General features: G+C 48.7%; 1 protein-coding gene across 1 annotated transcript in view; it reads right to left on the bottom strand.

Moving 5' to 3' along the window:
- Positions 1 to 8,488, bottom strand: part of LOC114636230 (tyrosine-protein phosphatase non-receptor type 5-like) — a gene marked incomplete at its 3' end in the record, with an annotated part of 48,132 nt that extends 39,644 nt beyond the window's left edge. The window contains exon 1 of the mRNA XM_028784435.1: positions 8,174 to 8,488. The remainder of the gene's footprint in view (positions 1 to 8,173) is intronic.
- Between the last annotated feature and the right edge of the window lie 819 nt (positions 8,489 to 9,307).

Genomic DNA, 9,307 nt, shown 5'->3' with positions numbered 1-9,307 from the left:
GGGGGAGAGGGAGAGGGAGAGGGAGAGGGAGAGGGAGAGGGAGAGGGAGAGGGAGAGGGAGAGGGAGAGGGAGAGGGAGAGGGAGAGGGAGAGGGAGAAAGAGAGGGAGAGAGAGAGAGAGAGAGAGACAGGGCAAACCTCGGGCAAACCTCCCAATCCTTCCAACTAGGGACTAAACATGGAAATATATGCGCTTACAGGGCAGGGCAGGGCAGGGAATCAAGGGGAGACATTCTCATTCAAACCACCACAGAGGGAGGCACCACTATCCATTTGTAGAAGCTAAAAGAAATGTAGGGATATTTAGGATCTGACAAGATGGTCATTCTGGCCAACAGAGAAGTCAGGATGAGACTGGATTCTTTTACTGTGTTCTGAAAACAGCTGCATTCCTGGGACCCTGGGTGCCCTTCAACAGACATGAGTTGACTCTCTCAACACATGACACACCGGCAGTCTTGTGGTTGCCCTCCTTAAGTCAACCACAGTCCTTTGGGAAAAGGATAGGTTCAGATGCTGGCATACTGCATCCTGTTACCTTCTGCCTACAGATCCCTGGGCTGGTGTCTTAATCTACCTCAGGCTCAGCAAAAGCGAGGGGAGCTGCAGGGCTGTGGTAAAAACTAGGAATAGTCATGTGTACAGAAAATACTAGGTAATCCTGAGATATTGAGAACACCACTGTTGTTCCCACTGACCCAGCTCAAAGCATCTCCTGCAGTCTACCCCTGATTACTTTATGTAGTTGCTATCAGCTACGAAAGTCAGCCTCCCTGCCTTAGGCTCTGCCAGGCATCTCTGCAGTTAAAGAGAAGGGATCCCTAGACAAACTCCTCTCTCCCCTATGAAAGGCCTTGGCTTGTTTCCAGACCCTCAGAGCCAGACCTAGAGCTCTGGAGAGAAACAGGTAAAAATAATTGAATTCTAAGTCTTCTTCCATGGTGAAATGAGTCCATCCCCAGCCATGTTCTCTCCGGCTTCTCAGCCTCTCTGTCTCCTATTCTTCCAGTTTGCACAGGCTCTCTAAGCTGTGACCTGCTCTTTTATTCGAAGGCCCACCTTAGCACATGGCTCCCCCAGGAGCTCTCTCCAGTGAGGTTGCTGCATGCAACCTGGGCTCTGAGTGAATTCCTTTTTCAGCACTTGGTGGTCTGGGACCTGGTGAAGAACTACACCCCATCCTAGAGCTGTTCCCTGGCTCATCTGTCCAGGACTGTGTCTTCTATGAGCTGCCCAGGGAAAGAAGGAGTAAGGGATGGATTTAATCCTGCATCCTCCAATGTAGGAAGACAGAAGAGATGAAAGGCAATGCAATGGGCCTTCTCCAGTGCTTTCCTGTATGCTCAGATTCAGGAGATGGGAAGGGAAGAAGTGAGAGATAATGAAGGAAGAAATGAACAAGGAGGGAAAGGGGAGGGACTGGGACTCAGCCTTCAGCACAATTGGAAGTCCATGCTTTAAGGCTTTCTGTGGATAGCTCCTGACTATAATCCCTCGTTCAACACAGGCTCCTCCTTGAAAACCTTTGAAGTTCATCTCCTCTAGGTGACTGTCCTTGGCTGCTCTCCTCCCCTCGGCTCCCTGAGCGCACAGCTCTTCCTTGGCCATAAGTCCTAGGCTATGCTTCTCATCTATGTGCAGAAATTGGACTTCTTTTCACTATCTTTCTTTTATCAGCTTCAGGGAACAGTCTGGGATATGTTTGCAGTTAATTTAATTTTTAATTTTTTACATATACTTGTATGTGTGTGTGTGTGTGTGTGTGTGTGTGTGTGTGTGTGAATGCTATGCTTGCAGAGGTCAGAGGACAACTTTTGGAGACTTTTTTTTTCTTCAGTCATATGGGTTCCAGGTATAGAACTCAGGTCATCAGGCTTGACGGCAAGCACCTTTACTCACTGAGCCATCTTACTGTCCCCCTCTCAGTTTGATTTTTAAATTTGTGTTTTTATGCTTATTTATTTTTATGGTCCTGAGGATTGAATCTAGCACCTCTTAGATCCTAGACAGGTACCCACCACTTAGACAATTCCCATTTTCGTGTGCTCACATGCGTGCACACACACCTATGTATATACATAAAAATATTTGTTTTTATTTTATGTGCGTGAATGTTTTGCCTGTGTGTATTCTTGTGTACTGCATGCACGTCTAGTGCTCATGGAAGCTAGAAGAAGGTGCTGGATCCTCTGAAAATGTTGTAAGTCACCATGTGGGTACAGGGAACCGAACCTGGGTCCTCTGCAGGGGCAGTTAATGTTCTTAACCACTGAGGCATCTCTTCAGCCCCTGCATACTTATCTTAAACTCTGTTTGTATCTGAAACATTCTTAAGGCAAAACAGTATAATGCTATATCCATATCTGCTTGGCTCATTCTGGAGACACATAGCTGATCCCAGTCTGCTCTACTAGCTTGCAATCTAGTGAGTGGTGCCAGATATGTGTGAAGTGAAAGCTGGGGGTGTCTTATGGAGGGTGGAACCGCACAGATGAGAGCTGAAAGACAAAGAGGAGTCCCTAAACAGCAGGGAAGATGCTTGGAGAGGTTAGACTGGCCTTGAACTCATTATTCTGTAGTCCAGGCTGGCCTTAAACTTACTCTCCTCCTGCCTTAATCCTCTGAGTAATGGCGCTTGCAAGCTTGTACCACCAGCTCTATCTGAAAGTCTGTGTCTTATTCTCGTGGCACACATTGATATAGAACATGGTTGCCAGATTGCTTTTTTTCTTTTTCTTTTTTTTTCTGGCCCCACTAGATCAGACTGGTTCAAGGATAAGGTCTTGCAGGCCATGTTGATTGCTGAGACTCCCGTGTCCACCTTGATGCCCAGTGCAGTAAATACCTGCATGCTTGAATGAATTCCACCCACTACATTCTCTCTGGAGAGCATTCTTTTTCCACCCACAGTGCCTTTAGATCACAATAATTCTTCAGAAATGGCGGTTGTGCTCATTTGTATTCTGTTCCCCTTTCTTCTTCTCTATTACCTCTGAGATCATGCAGAGCTCACACAAAATTTACTTGTTTTAAATTAATGGCTTCTTTCCTGCACCATTCATTCCTAAGACTTCCATGGGAGGTTTTCTTCATACTAGGCAAACAAAAAAATCCCTTTTATTTTAAAAAAATAAAAGTACACTATAGCTTCTCAAAAGGTGAAACATAGAGTTACCATATAAGCCAGCAATTTTACCACTAGGTATACCCCAAAGAACTAAAAGCAGGGCCGCAAGCATGCCCTCTGATGCACCCCTAGAACTACTTGATCATGTGTCTCTATATCTCCATTTTCTCCAGGATCCAGCTCATGTGTCCCAAATTGTCTTCTTCATGTTCCAGGCTATAGAGCCAAAGCATCTGCTAGACTCAGATGGAGTTTGGACCACGAGGTTCAGTCCTCGAGTCTTAGACTAAGACCACCTGTCAACTTGTTCCCCACAAGGTACAGCCTCACAGTTGGCTTCCTGTTCGTGGGAACAGCTCATGTTGGCAGCAGGCCACATGTTACCTATCTGCCCCTCAACCCCAAATCATCTGATGACCACAGGGAGCCACGACATCACTGTCAACTGCACAGGCTAGGAGGGCTTAGTGTTGCAGTATCCTGGCAACCCACACCCTACCCCTGCTAGAGATAGGAAAACTGAGTTTGGGAGATGGGAAGACCCTCACTCAGGTCACTCAGCTGTGGGCAGGTTTCGGGTCAGAACACATCTACAATTGTGCCAATCCATATGGGTGCATAGGTATTTTCTGGTGAGCTTCTTTTGTTTTTAGCACAGGGCTCCATATCATTTGAAATACCCATACACACCTTGTTCAGTTTAATGCATAGGTTTTATATGGCTAGCTACCTTCTAAAGTTTTACCCTTGACACTTGTAGATTCATTTAAATAGCAAGCTAGGTATCTAATATATTAATACTATAAATAGTTTCCATGTTGTATTATCTGCCTTTTGGGGGAGCTTTCTTTTTACTAGAGACTATAATGCCTTGTCCTGCAATCTGTGCCTCTGTGCGAGAAGTCAGTGTCTTCAGAATGTTTGTTAGAAAAGTGGCTGAGGGTGAAGGAGTTGAACAGGAGAAACTGTGGAATGAACAGAAGGCTCTACCTTAACCATAGAAGTAAGATCAAAGACCTCAAATGTTATCATTTTAACTGGTTTGCAATCATTGCATGTATGTCTTTCTACTTAGCCCCCAGTCATTAGCAGTGTTTACAACATTGAGTCAGACTGAACAAGATATGAAGATTTTAAAAAATTACTATGCTTATGTGTGGGTGCATGAGCACTATGGTTTGTGTACGGAGGTCAGAGGACAGTTTTACAGTCATTTCCCTCTTTCCATCTTTCCATGGGTTTCAGGGATCAAACCAAGGCTTTGATGGCAAGTGTTTTTATCTCTTGGGCCATGTTGCTGCCCAAGACACATGCATTTTCCTCAATTTACTCAATGCACAAGGCATTCACGTCTCCTAAGTTTTATGAATGTGACTATACTACAAGTTCACTATATCCTTACCATGACACAATATATTTATTGGTTCATGAAAGTGTAAGATGTGAAATCTGGTACATGAATGGCCAGTTCCAACATTTATCCCTTCAATGACTATATTTAGTGAGCCACTGTATAGCACTAGGGCTATTTTGCTAGGCACTAAGAATACACAAATAGGACTCAGGTCCTCTTGGACTCATTAACACCAATGTATTATGGGTCTCATTCCTCAGACCTATAAGCAGCCGAATGATGGGACCTGCCCTCTTTCATGCCCCTTTCCCTGCCAGACTTCTTCCTCTTACAGCAGCACAGCCTCCTTAGAAATGCCCATCTAGTCTTATCCCAGGGCTCTTCTAGAAACGATTGCTCTCTCACATCTCCTTGTCACTTCTTTCAGGGCTTTGTTTGGATATCAACTCCCCAAAGGCAGTTTTGTTTAAGGAAAGTCCCTTCCTCCACCCTTACCCACCACTTACTCCTTCTCCTGCTTTATCCTGCTCCAGAGGCAAACCTCGAGCATTTTATCTTGCTTAGGCTTTATTTTCTGTCCCTCCTGGCGTAGGAAGTTTGTCTTTTTCAGCAAAACATTCCTGGAACCTGCAACAAGCCAGCACATCACGGATGTTCCTGTGCATCAGAGGATGAATGGATGAACTAGCTCTTGACCATATCACGTGCTTGGCAAGCAGAGCTTTGCATTGGGAGTCATCATGGCTCCTGTCAGCCACTCCTATTTGTTTAGAGCCTCCTTCCCCCTCCTGGTGGATTCTTTTTGTGAATGGCAACATCAGCCATTCAAACCACGAAGCCTTGCCCTCGCTTACTCCTCCTTCCCTGAAGCGCCCACACCAAGTCACCTGCATGTTTTGGTGATGAGACCTCTTGCTGATGCCAGATCTCTTTTCTATCTGTTCTTCCAACTGCCCCCAGTCCAGGACCTTGTTATCTCTCCATAGGCTACTGTCATCTTTTCCTACTTGAGCTCCCTGTCAACAGACTGTCTCCATCCAGCTTATTCTCCTTGTAGCAAGTCTGATTACATCTCTCCTGCACTCGACAATGAAAGTCCAATTTCTTGGCTTGGCATTCAGTGCCCCAGCACCTGCCACTACCAAAGCCTCATCATGAGTTGGTTTTAACTCATGGCTTCAGTGTGGGATGGATCACTTTTCAGTTTCTGACCATGTTCCATGTCCTTGAATCTGTCTGCTCCCTGCTCGGACTGTTTCTACCTCTTGGAAGCATCCTATCTGTCTTCTAATATACGAATCACTTAGACCTAGCTCAGGTACCACCGAGCTTCAGAAAACACCTCGATTCTCAAGAAGAAGAAATCTGCCCTTCTTCTAAACTTTTTAAGTAGGTTATACTGCCTTGTTTGTTCCCTGGAGACTCGTATTTTAACTTCCCCACCTGCTTAATGGAGTGGTTGGAGCTCTCAGCATCGCTGTTGTGCTGTGCAGAGTAAATACAGGTGGCCAAGGGTAAGAAAAGCCTCAGCACTGTCTGAAGATGAATTGCCTAATCACTCAAGTTAAACTGGTAAGCAAAAGTCCGCCAGGGTGTTGACATGGATATCTTATAGGGACTGAGCACTAGATCAAGGCATAGGTCAGCAGGAAGAGAACTGGCTTTAGGGAGAATCACCAAGAGGACTTAAAATCCCACATCCTCAAACAACCTGAAGACGGGAACAAGCAGAAGGCATATGTGCAAAGCTAAGGCATTAATGTAAGAATCATTCAGTTCCTGAGTCCTCCCTCTGACCTGGGAACTGTGCTCAGTAACCTACATGCATTATTCTCTCTTTAAGTCAGGAAACATTCCCTCACAAAGTGAAAGGAGAGGAAACCAGGCCCAGAGTAGTTATATAAATAAATGTTTTCCCCTTGTCCTCAGGCTATCCCCAACGAAAGGTGTAGCCCTGGAATCCTGGACATGAGAGAATTTTCCTCAAGGAGAAAGTGTACTACAGAGAGGTTACAAGAAGCTTCTGAACTACACAGTGGTGAAGAGGAGCTGGACCTGGGACCAAGGTGTCCCACGCTCAGGGTGGGAACTTTGATATATCCCAAACCTAAGTGCCTCAGTTCTTTATGAAGTCAGTACAAACGGTGCCTCTTAGGAGAAGGATACCATCTACATAGACTACTGTGCCAGCCGTGGCTCCTGGGGCTCTTATGAGGCCACCTTTGCCCTGCTCCATGTTAGTCTGCTTACCTAGCTCAAGAAGGACGTTCTTGAGATAGCCTCATGTCCCTAGAGACTGAACTTGATTTTTAACTTGAACCCTATCCCATCCGAACTCTCCAACTTCATCCTTTCTCTATCTCGTGCTTGAATTCCTCAGACCTATCTCTCTTGACACTTTCTGTCACCAGACAGCCCACTCTGCATGGGGACACTGAACTGCCCTTGAGGGTGCCTGGTGCAGCTGTAACTAAAGCTTCCTCGGCAGCTTTCTCAGCAATACCAAGAGGCCAGCCTTAATAAATAGCAAGAAAAAGGAACATTGGTGAGGGCCTGGGGGCCTCCACAAAGGAAGGCTGATTAGTCCTCTACAAAGACATGGTTGGATGAGAAAAAGTGGGTCCTTATGGAGGACAGCAGAGTGGCTGACTTGGAGGGCACGTGGTCATCCCAAAGTTAGGTGAATGGAATGCCACATCACCTGGTCCAACTGGGGACCCTCAGGCTTAGCAACTTCTGGAAGGGCTGGATTCACACCAGGAATCTAATTTCTGCTTCATTCTCCGAATTACCTTCCAAACCATGGATGCTTGCAAAACAGAGCCCCTCTAGAGGCGAAATGAGGTAAATTAAAGCACCCACTCCCAATTTTTTAAACCAGTAAGGATGACAGGAAATGAATGGCATCTTCAGTTTCAGTTGGGGGAAGGGCCAGCATTGCCAAGACTCACCTGGCATACTCACGTGAATTTCTGAGCTCTGGGGTTTCCTGGGGATTGGGTCTGATTGTGTAGGGGAGAAAATGAGTATAAAAACCAAGCACCCCAGATTCTGATGCATGCTTTGCTTACTAACTCTCTAGTGACCTTGGCCTTACCACCTCATTGGACCTCAGTTTCCCTGTCTGGAACATGAAGCTATCAAATGAGTTTTTCCGGCCCTATGATCCTACTCATCTCTCTAATTGATCCTTGATGAGGATTCTGACCCAAGCTTTGCAGGAGCCTGGGCCTCCTCCAGGAAAGAAAGCAATATGTCGGGAGGAGGGGAAATGCACCGGGATTCTATTTTGGAACCGATAGCTAAAGGGTCTTAGGGAAGGCACAATTTGGCTACCAGCTGGCTAGCCACCGTTTCCATCACCCCTCTCTGGGGTTCAGACTTCAGAGAGGCGCTGCAGCTGAGAGCTGCACACCAGCCTGGGCCGCAGAAGCTCTGACCTGGACCACTATCTGGATCCCTCCTTGGAACCATAGAAGAGCACGCTCCCTCCGTGGTCCCCAACCACAAGCCTCCTCCTCTGCATTGGGGACCCCACTTCCAGTCTTCAGGGTGCCCTACGGGGGGCGTGGCGGGGGCGGACTCGGGCTCCTGGGTCCCGTGGGTTGGAGGCAATGTCAGTTTCGCTACCGCCCCAGAGGGGACCCCGTACCAATGCCTCCCGGCTTCTCACACAAAGGCGCCTCACTTACCGGCCAGAGCGGGCTCCGGGCGCCGGCGGACAAGAAGGCTGGCGGGAGGATGTGAGCGCGCGAGTGTGCGTGTCTGCGTGTGTCCCTGTCTGTGTGTGACAGGGGCCGTGCGGAGCTCGGTGCGTCTGCGTGTGCGGGGGCGTCCGTCTGTCGGTCTGTCCGCGGAGCCCTCAGTCCCGCTCTCCTTGCGTGCTCCCTGCCCAATCGCCCCACCAAATGCGCCTGGACTGCAGAGTCGCGGGCGCAGCTGCCGGGTCTGCTTGGCACCCCCAGCCCGGGCTCCGCCCCGCCCCCAGACGGGCTTGCGCCGCTCCCCGGGAATTGCGCAGGGCTCGCCAGCTTGGCGGGGTGGGGGTGGGGAGCTCCGGCATCGCCTAGAGCTCTAGGGGGGCGGACTACAGACCCTTAACATCGGCTCCCATCTCCGGTGCCCCTTCGCCCACTGCAACTCTGTGCGGAGTCCCCACAGGCGCCGCCCCCATGCCAAGGTTGCCTGGACTGAGAGGGCGGGGGAGTGGGAGCGCCGCATCCATTTCATTCATGATTTTCTTCTCTCGGGAGCCCCGGGTCGGGGCTGCGCGACTACGGCAACCGCCAGAGGGACCCCACTAGGGCTGTACACATTTTATCTGGAGTGGGATGGACAGACAGATGGATGAGGGTAGAGGCAAGCTAGACAAAGGGGTCAGAGCTGGGGTGGGAGTGTTCGTGCCCAGGGGGGATGCTGTAGCGCTTCCTGCCAGGATGCTGGCACCTGTACCCGCGGAACACCGCATACCCGGGAGCTCAGGACCTGTTCCAGGACTCGGAGGAGGCGCCTTACTTCCCACTCCTTCTTTTTCTGTCTCTGTAGAGCAAGAGAGGGTGGACACCTCTCTCTCCATCGGGGTTAGCTTTCCTGACTTAGGCAGCAGGACAGGCACTCATCTGCTTTGCTTTCATGTGGGCACCAGGGTTTCAAGGGCGGCCCAGGTGTGGCATATTTCCAATCTTACCTTCTCCGGGGCTGTTTCCTGAAATTTCACCCCACTGCAGGCTATGTGGAGCAGTGGATTGCGCACGCAGCAGTTTTACATGGCGAAAATGAGAAGCTGCATGCGGCTACTAAAAAGAAGGGTACCAGCCACCGCTCTT

Source organism: Grammomys surdaster, unplaced genomic scaffold (genome assembly GCF_004785775.1).
Source record: "Grammomys surdaster isolate TR1022 unplaced genomic scaffold, NIH_TR_1.0 123045, whole genome shotgun sequence".
Classification (NCBI taxonomy): Eukaryota; Metazoa; Chordata; class Mammalia; order Rodentia; family Muridae; genus Grammomys; species Grammomys surdaster.
Note: the sequence above shows the minus strand (reverse complement) of the source record. Positions and strands in the feature narration are given on the sequence as shown.